Source organism: Sarcophilus harrisii, chromosome 2 (assembly GCF_902635505.1).
Source record: "Sarcophilus harrisii chromosome 2, mSarHar1.11, whole genome shotgun sequence".
Lineage (NCBI taxonomy): Eukaryota > Metazoa > Chordata > Mammalia > Dasyuromorphia > Dasyuridae > Sarcophilus > Sarcophilus harrisii.
The window spans coordinates 371330187-371343608 of NC_045427.1; the positions used below are offsets into that span (position 1 = coordinate 371330187).

Below are 13422 nucleotides of genomic sequence, written 5' to 3' on the forward strand. Positions count from 1 at the left end.
CTTCCAGGGTTTGGCTTCTCCTCCCCTTTCCCCTTTTAACCTCCTCCTCACGCCTTCCCCACTCCTAGGGACTTTTCCACCTTGGCACTGCAGTTCTGGGCTTGGGAAATTTATCTCAGGGGCGTACCCTACCGAGTCTCCCGCGCCTCCCAGAGAAATGGGCAGAGTTCTCTTATTCCCCAAGAAAAGTCTGGGAGAGGGCGCGGGACGGGAATGGCCGCGGTGGGAGGGGCCGGGAAGAGCGGCTAGGCGGGGCGGCTGCGGAGGGCGGTGCCGGGAAGAGCTTGGCGCGGGGCGGGGGGCCGGTGAGGGGCCGAGGGGCGGAGGCGCGGGCCACGGCCCATTTCCTCCTCGGGAGTCGGGACGGGAGACAAAGCGGCGGCGGTGGCAGCGCTTGGCGTAGGGGCCTTTGGGATCCTCTTCTTCCTCCTGCGCTCGCACCCCTCTTACCGCAGGTAACTCCTGGCCCTCCTCAGCTCCAGGCCAGGGTCGCTCCGGTGGGCCTCCCGCTAATGGGCGCCCCACCCCGGTCCGCGCCCCTCCTGCGGCTTCCCCAGAACTTTCCGAGACGCTCGGGGCGGCGCCCCTCCCGGCCTGGGGAAATGCGGGGGCCCCTGCCCCGCCATGTTCCGGGGAGCGGGGGGCGAGGCCTGCTCGAGGCCAGGAGAATTCGGGGTGGGGGGCGGAAGAGGTCCCAGGCCCAGCCCAACCGGATAGTTTTGTGGACAAGTTCGGGGCGCTCCCGGGGCTGCGGGACCGCGGGCTGCGGGTAGGGCCAAGTTTCTGAAGGTTCCGAACTAACTTTTTAAGTCGTTGGGCTCCGTCCACCTCTTCTCCCCATTACTCCGCAGATCGCCGGGGCGGGGGAGGGGAGTGCTTTTTCGGTCTTCTAGCCCAGTCACTTCTCTTTTAAATAATTCTCATTTTATTCCTGGGGCGGGGCGGTGGTCAACTTGCTTTCATTGGATTACTTTTCAAATAGTTGGATTTTTCACTATTTGTATGTGTGGTGTTTTTTTTTTTTTTCCTCTCTTTCTTTGCTTTTTCCCTCCCCCACCTAAAAGTTTCTCCAATCTCCGTGGTGAAACTCAGATTCTATTTTCCCGTACCTTTTTACCGGTGAAAGTGATGAATTGAGAAGAAAAAAAAAGGGCCTGGCCCTATTAAAAGTTGAGCGCTAGATCCATTCATATTTTTTTTTAAATTACGTTGCCTTGTAAATAAAATGTACCTACCACACCCATGTGACTATATCTTGTATTGTAAAAGTACTCTCAACTTTTTATGCTGATTATCGGACTGCGTTTAACTCCTTGCTTCCCACCCCCCTTTCAATCTTGGTGTGGAGGGAGACTAAATTGATAATTTTGGAGTTGACTAAAGTTTGCCCACTTCCCAATAAAAATGATTTTCTTTGCGCAAAATGCTGATATAAACTATGTTGTTTCACATCTTTGTAACATTTTTCTGCTTTGGAGAGTAGTCCCTAGCTAAATAGCATGAGTTGAAAACTTTTGTCGAAATTATCACGTCCTTAGATTTTCTTGATAGTAAAATAAGGATTCCATTTTGCTTTTAATACAGTACTAATTTTAAAACCTGCCCATATAGGTTTGCCTCACTTTAAGAAAATCACGTAATAAAAAGTATATAATTGTAAGTTTTTCGAATGGTAAATAATATGTGCCATTTTAAAAATAGCAAATCTATCGCTTTATGGTTTGCAAAGTGCTTTCTTCACAATCCAATGAGATCGATAGTGGAGGTGAATTATCCTCTTACAGAGGAGAAAAGAGGAAAAGCCATCTGCTTCTATCTTGAGTCCCAATGAAAACCAAGGTCATCATATCCACGGTGCCATGCTGCTCAACACTAAACTAGATGCTATTAGGGGTATAAAGGAAATATAAAATATGATCTTTACCTTTGTAAATAATGGTGTTATTGCCTCTGGATTAGTCTAAATCAGACTGATTATATGTTTCCTGTTTAGAAACCTTCATTGTCTATTCATTGACTGCAAAATGAAGGCTAAATCCCTTAGGCTGGCAGAGTTCTCCATAATTCTTTATTCCTTTCCCTCTGTCCCATCCATTTCAAACTTGTGGAGTCCTTGTCATTCACAGTTGTATTGTGTAGTGTATTTTAAAGTGGGGGGAGGGGGGCACGATGTAGAGAGTCAGAAATTTTAGTTTTGAGTTCTGGACTCTGCTTTTTCTTGATCAGCTAGTTCCTTTGTCTTGGTGAGATTCACTTTCCTCGATAGCTGATTTATCTAGTTACTCTGTAGAAATTTCTTAGTAATGGTTACAAGTCATTATCAAAGTTTGAACCAGTAATATCTTTTTTGTTTTTGTTACAGCCCTTTTCTCTGTAGAATGCTTCCCCTCCTCCCCCTTTCTCTGCTTGATGAAATTCTGCCCACCTTTCTTTTTTTTTTATTTTTATTTATTTTTTATTTTTTAATTTAATAGCCTTTTATTTACAGGTTATATGCATGGGTAACTTTACAGCATTAACAATTGCCAAACCTCTTGTTCCAATTTTTCACCTCTTACCCCACCCCTCCCCAGATGGCAGGATGACCAGTAGATGTTAAATATATTAAAATATAAATTAGATACACAATAAGTATACATGACAAAACGTTATTTTGCTGTACAAAAGAATCAGACTCTGAAAATATTGTACAATTAGCTTGTGAAGGAAATCCAAAATGCAGGTGGGCAAAAATATAGGATTAGAATTCAATGTAATGGTTTTAGTCATCACCAGAGTTCTTTCTCTGGCGTAGTTAGTTCAGTTCATTACTGCTCCATTGGAAATGATTTGGTTGATCTCATTGCTGAGGATGGCCAGGTCCATCAGAACTGGTCATCATATTGTATTGTTGTTGAAGTATATAATGATCTTCTGGTCCTGCTCATTTCACTCATCATCAGTTCGTATAAATCTCTCCAGGCCTTTCTGAAATCATCTTGTTGGTCATTTCTTACAGAGCAATAATATTCCATAATATTCATATACCACAATTTATTCAGCCATTCTCCAACTGATGGGCATCCATTCAGTTTCCAGTTTCTAGTGACTACAAAAAAGGGTCTGCCCACCTTTCAAGAGTTAACTCAAATGTTGACCTTTACATGAAAGTGTTCTTACTTGAATTGGAAGTAATCCCTGAAGTGCCAGGATACTTTACTTTTCATGGCATTTAAAAAAATAATTTCTGTACTTGTTTTATTTCCCAGATTTGAACTCCTTGAGGAAAAGGACTGTTCATAACAATCTTTATCTTTGCCACATTACTTTGCACGTAGGCATTTTGTAAATTTTTTAGTGAAAAAATATAAAGTCTGTAACAAGAATCTTTTTTTCTTCGACATCTGTCATTGATTGGACACATGATGAGTTATTATCTGATCGATAACAGGATTAGTTCTTTTAGAAATTGTATGAAAACTTTTTTATGAACTTTAAAAATACCTAGTTAGAAATTATCTGAGGTTGGATTTGAATTGGCGACTTCCTTGGTTAGCATCACCATCTCTGTTCTTCCTTTGAATAAATTCTACTATTTTAGCAAATACTTATTTGTATTTGCATTGGTTGTTTCTAAAAGAAAACTTTGGGATTCATATTGAAAGATTTAATGTTATGTTTTATTTTATAAGCTTGCACAATTGATTAAAATATATCCATTTTTATTCATACTTTTATTTTTAGATGTGATGAATAAGCTCTAGTTTATTCCCCTTAGTACTGTCACAGCCTTTGGACCTACTGCTTTCGGTCTTCAATACTTCGTAGCATGGTGGTTTTGGAGGTCTGAAGAGAATCTTCTAAGCCATTGAATCCAATCTCATTTTATAGATGAGGAAATAGTGCCAGGGAAAGGAACTGGAAGTGAGGTCTAACTTTTTCCCTAAAGCCACATCAATGAACAACTTGAATATATTTCTTTATGTAGTCTATTAAGACTTGAAAATCTGATATGGGTTTGATATAGCATCTTTGTTAGTTTTTTCATTTCTGTCCACAAACACTAGATAACACTGTACCAATTTACAGGTTATTCACCTGAACTAGTTGAAGAAATTCCATACTTCTCTATGAAAGATTTACTACTGAAAGCATGTAATACTGAGAAAGGTACACTGTTTACTACTGAAAGATTTAATTCAGCATGTATTTGTTAAACATTTTTTTTTATTTGAAGAAGCTTGTACCAGGTTCTGGGGAAGATAACAATGATTAAATAAGTTAGGTTACTACTTTATTGGACCATAACATCTACTAGGAGCATATATAAATAATAGGAAGATAAAGTAGAATATGATGTAAGTGGTAGAAAGGCTTTGCCAAATACACAGAAAGAAAAACAGTTGATTGGGAAAAGGCTTCATGAAAGAAGTGGCATGGGTCAGGTTAGCTTTAAATATTTAGAGGGAATGATATTTGAGTACTTAATTAGGGAGAGGGAAGTGAGGACAGGAATGATGAACGTTTGTTAGCAACTGTTATCTAAATCCTTACTGACACAGAAAATATTAACATGAGATTTAATTACGAATACGATCTTTTTAACATTTTTATCAATTTTAGATTAACTTTGATACACATGTTAAATATAAGTTCTGTAGTAATTCATTTATATAATGATTTATAAATTTCAAAAGACTTGAACATACATTTTTTTTTAATCCTTAAAACCTATATTTTGAAGGTGTAGGGCAGGTCCTGTAATGTTTCTTTCCTCCAAATGAAAAAGTTAGAACGTGAGAATTGTACCTGGTTTTCAGTTTTTGTTTTTCAGCTAATTGTGACTTTTGGCAAGGCAGGCTAAGGACAGACATCAGTTTTCCTATTTGTAAAATGAGAAGATTGTACTGATCTCTGATGTTTTTTCTGGGTCTAAAAGTCTAGTCTGTGGTTTAATCAAGGTCATCAGGTAGTTGTTGATGGACCTAGGAATAGATCCTTGACTCCCAGACATTGTGTACTTTTCTTATCATATAAAGTTGGAAAGAAAGTCAACTTAATTATAAAACTCATGTGGGAGAAGAAGTTGTGGGTCAGGAGATTACTAGTCTTCTGTATAAGCTTGATATGTAATACTGAGAAAGGTACACTGTTTACTATGCAAAAGTAAGTGATCTTATAGTTGCAGTATATAATCTGTAGTTTAAATGCATCTTGAGAAATCCATTTATACTTAATGCTTTCACTTTTTCTCCTTTCACTTGTTTTCTAAACTCTGCACTTTGCCATCCAGGCACATTATTTCAATGGATCACATTCTTTTCACTGATTCTTTCTAGGCTTTCAATACATTGTTCTTTCCTGGTTTATATACTTCCTACTTGATTCTTCCTTCTTAGTCTCTTTTGCTAGATCTTCTTCCATGTTATGCCTACTAACCTTTGGTATCCCAGATATAGTCTGTCCTGATTAGCTAGGTGGTGGATGTAGTTAAGCCTGGAATCATGAAGAGCTGAGTTCAAATTCAGCTTCAGACAGTAGCTATGTGATGCTTAACCTTTCTTTTGGTTTCCTCAATTGTAAAATGATAATAATACTAGCACCTTCCTGAAAGGGTTGTTGTGTAGATCAGATGAAATAATATTTGTAACTTGCTTAGCAAAGTGCTGGCATTTAATAGATTAATACATACCTGCTCCTTTCTTCTCTGAGTCACTGGTTTCATTAACTCCCATAAGTTCAGTTATTTCTATGCAGATAATTCCCAAAATTATATTCAGTCCTAATATTTCTCCTGAGCTCCAGTTTTGCATTACCAGCTGACTAATGGACTTAACAAAACAACTTGTTGTTTCCCTTCCCTCTGATTTTTCCTCCTCTTAACCTTCTAATTACTGTCCAGTGTATCACCATCATCTCAACCAACCAAGCTCATTCATACCTTTAGCTTTATCCTTGGCTCCTCACTTTCATTCAAACCATATATCTAATCTGTAGTTTAATTTTGTCCTTTCTACTTTCACATCACATATGTCCCCTTTTCTCCACTCACAGGGCCACCATTCTGGTGTAGGCATTGATAATTTAATGCCTAGACTTTTGGTGCTTTCCATAGACTTTTCTGGTTGTTCAAATCTTTACTCGTCAGCCCTTTTTCCATTCAGTTGATAAGTTTTCTCCCACAGATCTGACTCTCTCACTTTCTCCTCATTCTCAATTAGCTCTAGTGAATCCCTCTTACCTCCAGAATCCTCTGTATGAAATTCTCAATTTTGCTTTTAAAATATTTTATGACTTGAACTCTTCTTACCTTTCCTGTCAATTTTTCTCCCTGTTTTCATTGGGAAACATTTTATTTTCTTACATGATTATAGTTATTTTTGGTATCCTTCCTCTTCCCCTTCTAGTAAAAGCCATCTAATATATAGTATTTTTTTTAAGAGATTAAAAAAAAAAGGCAGAACTGATACATTGAAAAAGTCCAAAAACATGTTCAGTGTGTAAGACCTGTGGACCTCTCACCTCCACAGAAGAGTAGATTAGGAGTATCTTATAATTCTTCATTTGAACCCTGCTTGATCTTCATAATTTTATTACATTCATTTTTGATTTTTTTTTTGTGGTTCTTTCCATTTACATTGTTACAGTTTTTTTGCATATTGTTTTCTTAGATAAGCTTATATAATTACATATACATATCTATAGACACACATACACATACACTTATTTTTGATATATCTTAGATACCAAACTTTTATCAGAGAAATTTTATACAAAATTCTCCCATTTGATTACTTCCCTTATTCTGGATATATTAATGTTGTCTGTGCAGAAAGAACTGTTTCCGTTTCATGTAATGATCAAAGTTATCTATTTTATCTTTTATCAGTTTTTTCTAGGTATTTTCTGAGAGTGTTATTCATTTCCACTCTTTCTTATTATCCTTTGTCTAATCTGTTCCATTGATCTATTTGATCTATTTTTTTAATTAAAACCAGATAGTTTTTGATTGATGACTGCTGATTTATAATATAGTTTGAGATCTAAAAGTGCTGTTTCCCTTTCATTGCTATTTCTTTTTATCATTTCCTTGACATTTTAGTTTTGTTTTTCCAAATGAATTTTGTTATTCATCAAGTTGTATAAATTATCCCCTTGGTAGTTTTACATAGTATTAAAAATATAAATTAACTTTAGTAGTATTGTTATTTTTATTATATTGGCATGACCTACCCATAAGAACTGAATATTCTTTCAGCTATTTAAGGAGCATTTTGTATTTGAACTTCTAAGTCTTTTTGTGCTCTTTTCCATTCTTAAAGTTTATTCCTCCCCATGAACTCTACAATCTACTGCCATTGATTTTCTTGCTCTTTCTGGAACATCTCCCTGCCCTGTGCCCTTTCTTTGACTGTCCCTATGCCTGAAATTCTCTCCCTCTTGGGCTTTCTTTAATACTTATGTCAGATTTCTTTTGTTCGAGGTCTTTCTTGCCCTTGTCACAAATGGCTTCTTTCTGATATTCACTTTCATTTACACTATATATCTTGTATGTAACCAGTTATTTGCATGTTATCTCCTCCATTAGAATGTGAGCTCCTAGAAAGCAGAGTTCATGTTTTTTGTCTTTTTTGTCCTCAAGGCTTAATAAGGCATGTTGTTTGACTATTTTTCTCTTGGCCTTTCCTTCTCTGTTATATTACATGTATTCATACACACATTTCTAAAAAATAAAGGAATGAAATACAGCCGTCATCAATCTTTTCTACTCTCCTAAACTCAGTAATCAAGAAGCATTTATAAGTATCTACTATGCACCAGGCACTGTGGCTGTCCCTCTTCTTCAGGATATACTATCACATTCTATCATGAAAGATAAGACAGTTGTACATAATTTACCATATATACAATAAATGCAAGGTAATTTTGAGGAAACTGCCCAAAGCTCAGAACTATCAGAAAAGATTTTTATATAGGAGGGATCTCAATTAAGCTTTGAAGGAAACTGAGAATTCTGACATGGAAGTGAAGAAAGAGTTCCATTCCAGGCATAGGGACAGACAGCTTTTGCTGTCACAGAGATAAGAGATGGAATGTCATGTGTGAGAAACAGCAAGAAGGCCGGTTTGGCTGAACTGAAGAATGTGTGAAGGTGACTAATGCTGAATGAATAAGCCTTACTAGATTGGGGCCAGGTTGTGATGTGTTTTAGATGTCAGTAGAGAATTGGAAGCCACTGAGTATCTTGAGAAGGATATGGCAAAACCTTTAAGGATATCAGAATATCAAATGGTGGGTGTGTGTGTGAAGCATGGATTGGTGGGGGATATTCTCAAAGGCAGGGAAACCCTATAAGGAGGTTGTTGGGATTAGTGGTAATTAGGAATGTTCAAGGATGTTAGTTGTGTGAATGAAATGAAAGGACCAAATCCAAGTGATAGTCAGGATGCAGAATCCATAACACTGGCACTCATTATCAATATAGTGATTGAGAGTGAGGAGCTGGTGATACTTACAAAGTTGTAAACCTCAATTACTGAAAGCATAATGGTACTCTTAGAAGAAATAGGGAAGAGGATTGGGTTAAGGGAAAGCTTATGAGTTCTGTTTTAGACAAGTTTGAAATGTTCCATAGGCAGAGGTTAGGCTAGGGCTGACTGACTATATAGGCTTCATAGTATCATGGAAAGAATACTTGCTTTGCACTCACAGGATTGCAGTTCAAATCAAAATCCCTTCTCTGTCAGTTCATTTCTGATTTCTGTTACCCCTTAGACGTGTTACTTTGCAAAAGTCACTTGATTTCCATGAGCTTCACTTTCCTCATCTGTAAAATTGTTGGTGAAGGTGTTTTAGATGTTCTAGATGGTCTCTAAGACTGCTTCTAGCACTCAGTCTGTGGTCTTGGGGTTGTAATAACTGAATCTGATGGAACTGATGAAAGTATAGAGAGAGGAGAAGGCCTAATGCAGAGCTTTGATCCGATTAAACGGATTTCATTTAATAAAGCATGGATATTATTTGTGAGGGTATTATTTAAATTCAACAAGGACTTTCAGTGAATATATAGAGGTAGTGACCTAGGAAAGTCATTAATTAACAATTTGGAAAAATTCAGAGGATAGTGACCTAGAATGATTAAAGAGTTCTCCCTGCTTTAGAAGAAGATGGATTTGAAGAACTGGGAATACTTAGTCTGGAAAGAAGACTTAAAGAGGGGGAGCAGAATATTTGAAGGACTTTGGCATAGATATTAGGCTGGTTTTCTCTTCCATTCCAGAAACCAGAATCTGAAATAACAGGTGGCAAATGCAGAGAAGCTATCTAAAAATAGAATGTGGACTGCCTCTTGAAGTTGTGGCTTTCCTCCTCTATGAATTTTGAGTTGAAGGCTATGTGGATGTTAGGACTCCTTTACAGTTCTCACTTGGACTCGATGAATTATAAGATTCCTTCCAACTCTGAGATTATAAATAATTCAGTATAGAAAAATTAAGGTTTCCTTAAATAACCTTTTTTCCAATAACATAGTTAATATTGTATAAATCCTTCTGTAAAGTAGGAAAAATCAACTGTAATGTCCTTCAGCTGATTGCTGACCTTTTTTTTTTTTTTACTGTAACCAGTTATTATTTGTAACCCATTCATTCCAGAACTTTACCATAGTATTAACAGCATTTGTCTTCAGTCTTAGATTTTATAAAATGTGAATCATTGAGATCTTCTCTATTCCTAATGTTAGAGGCTAGGATTGATTGTGGTCCACTGACAGAACTGTTTGCAAAAACTTTTGTAATTCTGGATTCATTGTGTTTGATTTGTTCTGTTGTATGCTATTCACTTTATGCGAGTTCCAAACTTATTCCTAATCTAATCTCAAATGTATAGAAAAACTCACTGCAAAACAAATGTGTAGCATTGCTATTTCTCTTTAGAAACATTTAAATGTTCATTATTTTCTTTGTTTTTGTTTTTCACAAATTTTGAGACATTTCCCCCTTTTGTGCAAATGACTCCCTAACCCCATTTCCAATGGACCTTGAAATTAACATGGCATTTTTATTTACTTGTTGATGTACTGTCATCTATTAGAAGTGTTCAATTGGGTTTTAATTTATGCTTATATTATGACTATAGGTTACTTTTACAATATATGGTAAATACAATTATACTGGACATTGTAACTATTGCACATCATGTTCTGGTGTAATTAATTTTAACAATATTACAAAGGATATATAGATAGTTTATTTTTGTTTTTAAATTTGTCACCTTTTTTAGTCCTTCTAGTTTACTCAATTGGACGTTGGGGAGGAATGGAATTACTGATCCCGAAGTTATTTTCCCATATGGGCCTGAAATATTTTTTCAGGGTTTTTTCATACAGGGAGGAAAACACACATTTTCAGACTGTAAAGCTTTGTTAATTTCTTTATCCTTAAATTTGAAGATGTGACACTTCATCCAAGGTAATGTGAAGCTCAAAAATTATATGTTTTGACCTTTTTAAAAATTAAGTACAAGGTCTTGTTATAACGTTAAATAAAAGGGTGAATTCTCCAAGTTTGCTTTAAAGTATAGGATAGATTAGATTTGGTTATACAGAAAAAAAATCTATTATAATAAATATCAATGTACTTCTTAAATTCTATTATAATGCTAGAATTTATTAAATATTTTATAAAATTGTTGTTTCTAGATCTTGGTAATATTTTGTTGTGATAGTGTTTTTGTCATGATTTAACATATATACGTTGCAGGCCTTGCTGACTTATTTATCCAGAATAGTGTTGCTATCCTGAAGATCTTCCACTTTATTATTCAAACCAAATTTGACTGTAGTTTGTGCTTATACTTTAAATTGTTACTATGAGTAAAGCTCTGAAAATATTTTGAATCTGGCCCATTTTAAGTAATTTAAAATACAGGAAACTATTAATATGTATTGGTTGTGAACTGTCTTACCTCATTTCTGAAGAGTTACTAAATTTCTCCTGATATTTTTATATTTGGCATATTAATCACCTCTAATTATTATACTTAAAAGAATGATTATTATACAGTTAATAGGCGAGAATTGAGAAGGTGAAAATGTTGTTTAATTACTGATATACTTTTTCTGGAGTTTCTTGTTCATGAGATGGACTACAATGTATTCCCAGAAATATCAACAATCGTCATTTATGTTTAGTTAGGTTCCTGTAGTTTCAAGAAAAAAGGGACTATTTTTAGCTGAAAATCACATTATTTTCTCAATCTTCTGGGAATGGGGTGGGAGAAACTAACCTGGCTAAATAGAACTCTAGCTTGATCACTTAGAGTACAGATGTTACCTAGTCATCATTGTCCCTAAGAAGTTATGTTAAATATTTTCATTTAAATTTTTGTTGAATTGAGGAAGGGTTGGAGTAGCCTTTGAAAGAAATCAAAGTTTAATTGAAATCTTTAGAGTGAGTAAAAACTAGTGTTCTGTTTTTGTTTTATTTTTTAGTTAGCTGAATTTAAATGTATTACTTATAGACTTTAATACTCATTTTCTGTTGTTTTCACTCCATTTTCTTTCTGAGACTAAAGCATTTATGTTGATGAAGATTAACAATACCTCCTCAATACCCCATTCCTCAGTCTAATTGTTGAATGATTTCTTTCATCTCATTTCAGTTCTACATGGGCAAGGTCAAATCTACTTTAGATAATTCACCATTTTAGTGTGTTTAAAAAGTGGAACCAAGAAAAGGTTGTATGAAACTGGAAATAACTTGGTTATGGTGTTTGTCTTAAAAAAAAAAGTTATGCTGAGTTTAATACAATTGCAACAGAAGTTTGTGTTCCCTTCTGAACTTTTTTGTTTTTTCCCTTCAAGTTGTTTATCTTATTGGAGTCCCTTACTAGAAGTAATTTTTACTATTTACACTATTTTCTTTTGATCTATATTGTTCATTTAACAATTTTCTTGTGTGCTTTTTTTTGTGTATATGTCATTCACTTTCCCCTATTCTCAAAACCTTGATGTTATCTTTGTCTCTTCTTCTTCCTTATTCATAACTTTATTGTGAAAGAAACTAATCAAGACAATTAGCATGAATTTATTAAAGATATATGCCATAGACCATTCTCTAGTGACACACAAAGAAAGGCAAAAAGCTGTCCCATTTATAGTTTCAGTAACTATCAATACACAGAATAAATCTCCAAGATAATTTCTTTATATTACTAAGGAAAACAACAGGAAAAACAGAAAATGTATTCAGAACAACTTCAAAATACATAAGATACTTGGGAAATAATGTACAAAGACACAGAGGATTTATAATATAGCTACAAAATAAACTTTTCAGAAATAATATTAATGGTTGGGCAATGCCTAATATAATGAAAATTGTCACCTAAGTTGGTCTAGAGATTTAGTGCTATAGAAAATTACCAAGGGATTAATTTAAACAGCAGTAATAAAATTCATTTAGAAACAAAACAGATCAAGAAATGAAAAGTGTAAAACAAAAACAAAAAAAATTAAGAGAACCTGATATAAATTATCAAATTATATTATAAAATAGTAATTATCAAAATTATTTGATGCTACTTAAATAGTAGAGAAGTAAAGACTTGATAATCAGTAATAGAAACAAATAGATGAAGCCACTTCAGTGTTTGATAAACTTAAAAATTACTGAATACCTTATGAACAAGAATTCCCACGGAAACTAGAAAGCATTTTGGCAGAAAATAGGTTTAGAAAAATATCATAAACAATGGAAAACAGTTTCCAAAGGGAAAAAAATCACCACTAGTTTAGCCATTCCCAGGTAATGGGCATCTACTTTGTTTCCAAATCTTTGCTATCACGTAAGTGCTGTTGTAAATTGTTTGGTGTATATGGGAACTTATTATCAGTACATCTCTGAGGTACAAGCCTAGTAGTTGGAGTGGGCAGGTTGCCAAAATGGTTGCCTTACTGATTCACAGCTCCAACAATGATGCACTACAGTGTCTTCTCACAACTCCTCAAACAATGATTGTTCCCAACTTTTGTCATCTTTCTCAGTTTGCCAAGTTTAAGGTAAACTTAAGATTGTTTTGATTTGCAATTCTTGTATTAGTGATTAGAAGTGTTCTGTCATAGTTTCATTAATTATTTGCGATTCTTTTGATAACTGAGTTATGTCAACAATTTTTGACAACAGATTCAATATGTGTTGTGAGTTATGGAGTAAAGGTTGCAAGACTATGTGAGCAGAATGATGCATAACAGTAAAACAAAAGTTGGGAAGAGGAGAGGATTATAGAGAGAGAAGAGGAATAAAAGGTTCTGGTTTTGGATTTGTTGAATTTGAGGTGCTATAAAACAAAACTGGGTGAGATATTCAAAAGGTAGTTGGTAATGTGGGTCTGCTGCTTATGGCTTATGGCAGTACAAAGATAATTATTGGACTTACAGGAAAT

The 13422-nt window shown here is 35.4% G+C and overlaps 1 protein-coding gene across 1 annotated transcript in view; it reads left to right on the forward strand.

Moving 5' to 3' along the window:
• Positions 1-408: 408 nt before the first annotated feature.
• Positions 409-13422, forward strand: part of LOC116421631 (catenin alpha-1-like) — a 59057-nt gene continuing 46043 nt past the window's right edge. Inside the window, exon 1 of the mRNA XM_031953363.1 lies at positions 409-455. The gene's annotated coding sequence lies outside the window, so the exon portion shown is untranslated. The remainder of the gene's footprint in view (positions 456-13422) is intronic.